This window comes from Mesocricetus auratus, unplaced genomic scaffold (genome assembly GCF_017639785.1).
Source record: "Mesocricetus auratus isolate SY011 unplaced genomic scaffold, BCM_Maur_2.0 Super-Scaffold_100011, whole genome shotgun sequence".
NCBI lineage: Eukaryota > Metazoa > Chordata > Mammalia > Rodentia > Cricetidae > Mesocricetus > Mesocricetus auratus.
Window position 1 is genome coordinate 71783638 of NW_024429195.1, and position 9232 is coordinate 71792869.

The following is a 9232-nucleotide window of genomic DNA, read 5'->3' on the forward strand; positions in this document are numbered from 1 at the left end:
ACTCCGTGAGTTGAGAATGGCGATCCTGCAAGTGAATTCGACGCATCTGGATCTTTCTCTGATGGAAGACCTCTCCCCTGGATTTCATCTGCATTTTCTTATTTTAAGGAATGGGTGGGGGTAGGATCATTTAGCCTAGTTCTCTGCTGTGGAATAGTGTTGATGCTTTGGATGGTGTGTACGCTCAGAGCCCAAACAAAAGGAGAAAGTGGTGGTGGCACAAGCACTTGCTGCCTTAGAACACGGAGCATCCCCTGACATTTGGTTAACCATGTTAAAGCAATAGGTCGCTGGCCTCCCAGCTCTTGCACCCCACGAGGCTAGTCTCATTGCACGGGATAGAGTGGGTAGGCTTCAGCAGCCCAAGGAGTTGCAAGGCTAAGCACTGCACAGGAGAGGTCTGCGGTATAACGACTTTCTCCTGGGAGATAAGTCATCTTGCATGAAGGTTCTATGTCATGATCTCCTTCCCCCAGAAAAAAGACATCGGACTGGTCAGGACTTCCTCTGGGGATAAGACCCTGGAGAGGAGCTTTGTACATGTTCCGAATTTGCACATGGGGATTTGACCTCTATCTCCACTCCAAAGTTGTGGGTGTCCTATTGCTTCAAAAATAAATGAATAGGGGGAGATGTGAGGAGCCGCCCTCGCTATCGCTATTGCCGTTAGAAGATGGCGCTGACATCCACTGTCAGTTGGAGTTAACTGTCGCTGTCAGTTGGAGTTAACTGTCGCTGTCAGTTGGAGTTAACTGTCGCTGTCAGTTGGAGTTAACTGTCGCTGTCAGTTGGAGTTAACTGTCGCTGTCAGTTGGAGTTAACCGTTTAAACTGTGCCTCTCCCGTGACGTCATCTGGGGTGATGTGCAAACCACCAATCCCGGCTCTACACATCTCACTCGGAGCTCCTAGGCTTATATAAGGGGCTGGGTTTCTTAGCTTGGGGTCTCCCTCTAAGAAGCTGATCATCTATCTCTCAAGATGCATTAAAGCTTTACTGCAGAAGGATCCGAGTGTTCTGCGTCGTTCTTGCTGGCGAGACGGTAGCGCGGGACACAAGGGGACCAAACAAAAAATGTGGTAAGAGGGCCCAGTAGTACATATTGTTTTTCTAGTTATTATCTTCTTGAAATGAAAATGAACTTTTTCCCAATGCAAGCAGGAGAATAACCCTGCCATTTTGCAACCTAGCCAGGTCCGAGATAAAAGCAACTACCACAGAGCCAGGATGAATCGACCATGCACAAACCATGCGGTGGAGAAAGAAAACTCTTGGTGTCATCAAAATGAAAAGTTGATCAAAGCTCACACCTCAGAAGAGATTCAGGAGCCAAAGGTCCTGAATGAAGGACTAAAAACTAAGAGACGGCCAAAATAAAGAGAAAACAGTGACTTCTTTCCAAAACCACGAGTGAAAATCCATTCTAGTAAAATAACTGAGGGGCAGAAAAGAAAGACAACTACAAAAGAGAAATATAAAATGATTATGATATGTTGTGCCAGGAAGCCAAGATGGCAGTATTTTCTCATAAAACGATATTCAATTTCACCATATGCTATAGGAAAATCCAATATGTTCCTGACAGACTTTTAACATTTTTCCCCAAGATGCTTAAAGCGTTAGAGAATATGTCAAAGATACTTAGTACCCATTGCACTTTTGAATATTGCACACCGGAAATTCTCTGGTTCATGAATTTTAATAATACCACTCTAATTCAATCTGCCAATCATTCTCATGGAAGCATGCAGCAGAATCTGTTTTGCTTTTATTCTTGTGTATCCCTGCACTTGCAGCCAAGGGAATGCATGCATACATACATATGTGCACATGTATACACACACACACACACACACACACAAGACAATCAATATGTTAAGATAAAATATTATTAAAAGAATTATGTCAAGTCATTTACTGACAACATTTCAAAGTACAGCTCTCTGGTTGAAGAAAACTCGGTCTGCGTTAAGATCCATTGAATTTAATTATGATGCACAACTTCAAACTAACGAAAGTGAGAACTTGTAGATATCCTTATTTATTTTCACCGGCTGTGATAGAGCACTGACCAAATAAGGGAAAATTGTTTTAATTTCATTTACACTTCCAAGTCATAGACCATCACTAAGGGAATTCAGGGTGGGAATACAACAGTAAACTGGAGGAGGGAACTCAAACAGAGACCATGGAGGAATGCTGCTTACTGGGTTGGTCCTCATGACTTGTGCAGCTTGCTTTTTATATACCTAGGATTCCCAGCCCTAGGGGTGATGCTCCCCAGAGTCAGCAGGACCCTCCCACAACAATCACTAATCAACAAAATGCCCTACAAGCTTACCTACAGGCCAATCTGGTGGTGGCAATTCCTCAGCTGAAGTTCCCTTTTCCTCAAGAGACTCTAGCTTGTGTCAAGTAGATAAAAACTACCTAGCACGATGGGTAAATGAGATACATCAGCATATGTCATTTGTTCTGGATGCTTCCACAGGAAGGCCTTCTAAGTTCTTCTATGACCTTACTCCTATTCTAGCTGTGGTTGACAGTCTCTAACCACATAGGAATTCCCAGTGGACTTTCTAGCTTCAGTGTCAGTGGCATAGAACTTCAGAATGCCCCCCGGGGCATTACACATAAGATGTGACTGGGTTGATGGTGCTCAGTGGGCTAAGTATATCCTAGGTTCATGATGCTGTTAATGCCTGTGAGCTGCTAAACATCATGGCTTAGCCTTTAAACATATTCAAAACTCCTACATTATTGCCAGGTTCTTTGTATGTCCAGGGCACTGGTATCAGTACCCATGTAGAAAGGGTTCAGTTTTGGTGTCCTGTGACAAGTATGGAACTGTACATGTCAGACCTGTCTGGTGTGCATTTTCAGTGAGTTGATTTCCATAATTTTATAGTGTAAGATGACTACAATTTACCTGTCAAAAATAAACTCCCAAACTTCCTTTCTTGAGTAGGGCAACTAACGTGAAGCACCCTAGTACCCTCGACACACTTGGTTGACAAAGTCAGTATTTCAGGAGCCATCTTTGTTTTCCATTCTTCTGCTTTAGCCACCAAACCCTTCCTTGGAGAAATCTTTAGAAGTACAATCTTCCTCATTACTCTCCCCTTTATTTTTCTCCATGGTAGTCAGTGTGGTCTCTATCTACACAGATGTTCAGCAGGCCACATGCATACCCTTGAAGCTTGTTTCCTTCAGTGAAAATGCAGGTGATAGAAGGGCAGCGGTTTTCACCCACCAGCATCCCTGAGAGTGAGAGACCGTGGTACAAGGGCAGGGGTCTCCATCTGCCAGCTTCCCTCTAGTTAAGGCTAACACCTGACAGTGAGGGAATGCAAAAAGTAATCACGGGGTAATAAGCAGCAGGTGCTGATAGTCATCTAATGTGAATAAGTGATTGAACAGAATCATTTATGTAAGTTGTATGAGGGTTTTCTCAACCCATTTCCTGTCTCCTTCCGCTTCTCCCCATCTTCCTTTGCTGCTCTCTTTGTTCATTTTTTTATCAAGCTCTTTTCTACCATTGCATGCTCATTGCCAGGCTTTTTAAGCTCATAAGAGACCAATCTATTGGCACTGATGGACAACACGGGGTTCTGCTAGGATCCAGAGTCTAATAGGAGAGTACCCAAGCAATCCAGCCAACATTTCTGCTATTCAGAAATCCCTCTGCCTATTGTCATGTTTTGCCATGCAGACAACAGAAGAGACAGGACAAGTGATCTCATGAACACTTGGGAGAAATGCTACTAATGAAATCTGGGCTAAGATGCATGAATATATGCTTGGCGGTATATTTCATACGTGAAATGCCAATCTTACTCAACATAAAAGGAAATGTAAAAATCTAGGCTTCTGTGACCGTTAAATTACCCTTGAAAGAAAATAATATATTAAAATCTCCCAAAGGTTCTTTAATGACATAACTCATTTATACTTATTAAATTCACTATTTGCCTTCCCTGTGATTCAAATGTAACAGAAAAAAATTGGCGATTTACTTTTCAAAAGGTCAGAATAATTTTAATTGCTTTTTAGAATACGATGATCTTAGCTCAATCAAGTGGCATTAATTCTGTCTCTCCGTGCAACTGATTTCATAACCCTCTCAGTCTGCAGATGCAGAAAGTAGTTCAGTGCCTTTGAAGATGTGTAACCAGACCCTTTGGTCCCCGGATGACCTGATTAGGGTGATTAAAGCACTCAAGATGCCTTCACCATTTTGCCTCAGAGCAGTCACTATACAATTTCACAGAATGATACTATGTGCCTGGCCTAGTTTCCCAACCTCAGACAAGAGTCACATTGCTTAGTGGCACAAGATTTCTGTTTGTGTTTTGTTTTATTATACTATATTTGTGGTGAAAAAAGCAAACCATAGCTTCAAAGAAAGAAGCGTATCATCTCCCTGGACTGATTTTCTTTCTGGTGTTCTGAAACACCTGTTCCTACCCTGGACTCCTAACTATGACTTTCTTCCTTGCCATCTTAAATGCTGTCCTATCACTTTAAAAAAGAATAGTTCAAATTACTAAGTTCAGAATATATCATAACATTATCACCTGAAATTTATGTCCCTAAATTTTATAATTTGAAGTCCCTTCCCTTAGAACCTCAAACTATGACTTCATTGGGAAGTAGAACCTTCATAGGTAACTGCATTACTACAGGAGCCAGACAGACAGCTCAGTGGATAAGAACTTATCTTGACTAGTCTGACAACTCAAGTTCAATCCCTGGATGCACATTGGAGAAAGAAAACCAACCACACTGTCCTCTGACTTCCATGTGCTTGCTATGACCTGTATGGCCCCTCCCAACACAAACTAAATGTGGAAAAAAGAAAACTAAAGGTAACTAAGACAAAATGAAGTCATCTGGCATGCTCTAACCCCATATAGCCAGTGTTTTCAAATGAAGATATCATGGCACAGACATGGGTCCACAGGCCAAGGAGAAAGGCCTCAGAAAGTTGGACGATCACTTGATCTTGGACTTGCAGCCTCCAGACTTGCGGGAAAATCAATCGTGTTACTTAAGATGAGAAGCTATGGTTCATTGTTCTAACAGTCCCAGCCAACTAATGCACATAGCTTTGCCACTTCGTAAGCGTATGAGTTCTCTGTGGTGGGAAAGACTCTGCCTACTGTGAAGAATTATTTGGAGAAGTAAGAAAGCATGAAGTTCTAGATTGCTCTGCACAAAGCATTGCACACACACAAATCAAAATGTGTGTCATTGTCACATATCCCCTAAGCAGGTCTCCATATGTTACTGAATGTACCATAAACATTTATATTCAGTTTGGAAAATAACCTTTCCCATAGATTTCTAAAAATTTTATACATGTTCTAAAATTGTGTTCTTTGCTTCAGCAATGAAATCACAGTCAACTGGCTTAAAGTCAATATGTCCAATTAAGGCTAAATAAAATGCCCTCATTTGGGACATCTTGATTATTTCCATCTCTTTTTTCTTAATAGAATTAAGCTTATGAACCCAAATCACTTATCATTAAAATGGGCACTCTTGTGCTTTCATTTTCCATTCCATGAATTTTATCAAGTAAGTACACAAATGCAATAAAACTCAAATGATTGTGAAAGCCCATCTCTATGAAGATCAAAATAGGGGGTGCTGCCAGAACTGGACTCACAGCTGAGAAACTCAACCAGATTGAAAACACCAATCTGCTATTGCATGTCTAGAGGTCTAAATTCAGCCTGAAAAAGACAACTACGAAGGTCAAATCTACGAGCCCAACTTGTTTACAAGCAAATAATGACTCTTCATTAGCTGAGCTCCTCATTCTTGGTGAGTAGGAACTATCATTGCTCCTGTTGTTTTTATGGCATGATTGATGTCCACTGCTTAGGATACTGTCTTTATAACATAGACATAAATGGATCACGAAGGCTGTCTGTCTGTCAAACAACACTCAACAAGTACTGCTTTGTCCCTGCACTAGTACATGGCTAATCACAGCAATATGCAAATGAGTACCCCCAAGCCACTTGCTCAGCTCACACTCCAACAGATGAGAATCACATGAGCAGGTCAAACCCAGGGCATGGGAGCAACCTATGTAGACATCTCGATAAACAAGTCTACAGTTCTCAACCATCATTAGCTATATACCTTCTGGAGGAAGTATCACAAAAATGGAGCCAAGAAGACTGAAAACCCGAGCAATCATAAAGGCCGGGGTGCCCCCTCTCCCCTCAGTGTGACAACAGTCATTCTGTGACTGTCACGTTTGTTGCACACGTGTCCCTAAGTGGCCGTGGAGAAGAAGTAAGCCACCACAACCATTCTGGATTAGGATGTATGTCCCATCATACACACCAAGCGTCACTTAAAGTTAGTGAGCCTTGGTTTCATTCCTTAAAAATGGGAGTAAAGATGCAAATCCTAAGAATTAAAGAGCTGAGGTAGCAGAAGTGCTTTGTGTCTAACCCAGTACTGTAAGTACTTCTGCTGCTCTCTGCACAGCTTCAGGGACTGGCCTAACTAGGGTGAGGAGGGAATGGAGAAAGGACAGACACACAGACACACATAAAGAAAAGCTGGGATTGGGGACTACGCTTGCTCTGTCGGGAGACACCAACTGTAACAGCAACCAGGAACTTCAGCATGTTTATTTACTCTACACATCTGAATGAGGGAGCATAGACTGCTGGATAAGAAGGCGGGTTTATGGTGTACTGATGAATGAGGAGGCTGGTTTGCTAATCTTGAGAGGAAGATTCTGTACAGGAACTGTCTCAGGCTACAGTCATCCAAGAGGAGGAAGCTGTGGTTGGTGATTTCTGAACTGAGTAATCAATCATTTGTAAACACTTGTACTTGCATCAGAAAAGGATGGTATGGTCATGTCTCTAATCCTCGCTCTGTGAAGGGTTCTCCACTCCCATGGGTCTGAGGCATTGGAATTCTGGACATGCTGTGCCCATGTCAACAACTCACACCCACTCAGGACTCCTTACACATCCAGTCAGGACTTCTATCACTCCCAATACCGCATTCACCACTTCCCACATAGTCCATGAAAAGGAAATGGCAGGTTCACCTCCATATTATTGTACATTACAAATGCTATGTAGATAATATAACACATGACATGTTGGTGCCACATTGTTATAAATGTCTCTTCAACAGTCCCAGGGGAGGATTGTGCAATAATATTTCACAGAGCAAAAACTGTGACCTTGAGGGCTTACTAACCCAAGTTTCAAACATTTAAAGGCAAAATTTTGTTGATGACAACATAAAACAATGCTCAAAACAGAATGTCCTATCAGTGAAGCTAGTGCCACCTCTAGATGGGTATTGCTCTAGAAACCTTTCTAATTTAATATCCATGGAGTAGTAAATCTAAATATTTGAAACAGAAGCAAACACCCTAGATTTCTCTGTATAATTCTGTTACCTTGTACCAGCTAAGATGCTCAAGGCTACATATATTTTTTCCAGTTTACTACAACCACATAATTATAACCCCTTTTTTACTGGTCTGAGAAGCCCATATTTCTGACACTGCCAGAGCAAGCGAAGCAATTTTATTTTTAAGCTACCATTGTTTTAGTCCCTTTGTCCCACAAACCATAATGAGACACATACAGAATTTCTAATTTTAGATTCCTTGTACTACCAGAATATTTTCTTTCAGACAGAAAAAATAAACAGAGACATTACTATCCAATTAATTGCATCCCTCTGAGGATGATGTTGAAGCACACAGGACAATAAATATGCTTCAGTCCTCCTGTGGCTTTGACCCAGAAGCCATCACACACGCAGTGGCTTGTGAAGATGCTATGTGTTTCTCACGACCTTCTCAAAGAGATGAATCTGGTTTGAATGACTTAGAAAGACAAGGAGACATTTCTCAGTCATCACAGAATATATAATCTGAGTCACTATTTTCCTAAGTCAAAAAAAGAAAAGAAAACAGAAGTCAAACCGTCTGAGGATCTACATGAGAAAATCTCTGACAGTAATTAAGGTGACCCCAAAATCTCAGGATAAAGACTACGAAGGCTAGGAACACGGCACAGGTCAACTTTTAGAGTATTCTTGACAGTGAATTCTAGTATTTCATGTCCCATTTTAACTTGCATGAGTGTGGCAAGGTCCTAGTTATTGGGAAATTATATGCTTTACACTTTTAAATTTTACATGCCTGTCTATATCAAATAGAAAGAGTATAGGTTATGAAACCATCTTTAGTACATTGATACGGCACAAAAAAGTTTAAAGGCATGTAAAAATAAAAATTCAAGGGGATAAACTATTAGTGAAAGGATTCAATTATTTCTTCTCTTTTTGGTTTCTTAAACTAGCATACAGGGTCACTGCTCTTCCTGGGCCTCTAGAATATTCACACACCTACACATACACAAATTTTTCAAATGCACAGCATCTTTAGAGATTCTCATGCCATTTCTAGACAAAGGAAGAAGAGCATCAGAGGGAATCTTTTATGGAACATTGGCTCTGCTGGGCAAAGCTCATCTAATTATTCTTCTTCCATACTCTTTGAAGTAGGCATCCACATCCTCCTGCAGTAAAAAGATGAACTTGAGGGAGACTGAGTGACTCACTCTGGACCTTAGGGTACCAGTGTGGACAGACCAAGAGGAGGGTCTGTTGGGGTGTTCCAATACCTTGAGCAAGAACCTTTCAGATTTAGGGCTTACCACCACCACCCCAGCTCTTGGAAACATCACAGTTACATAATGCATCTTCTAATTGCAGGGAGACAGGACTTTCAGAAAGGGGGGGGGTCTGGAAACAGAATCTCTGGCCTTCTAATGCTGTGGGTTTGGGAAGGCTGCCAAGATACCCAAGGAGCTATGAAGAAAATAAGAAATCGCTTTCATTTGGGAAAAAAGAAGGCTATAAAAAATGTGTTCTCCCATGCCCGACCTCCAGTGGACTAGAGTGATTTTCCCTCAGGGTGATGACCATCATGGAACTGATCAAACTGTAATTTTTACTTGGGCCCCTGGAAATAATAGAATCACATTTGCGGTTTGTTTGCAATAAACTTAAAGCACCCTATAGTCTAAATATCTATTCTAGCTCTTCACCTGACCTTCCTTTTATATATTCATATATCCTCAAGCACCAATTTTTTTCTTTTTTAAAAAAGTATAAGTCCCATTGCATTTTTCCAAGACATTTTTTTCTCTTCTGTCGTTTTGAAGCCACCTCT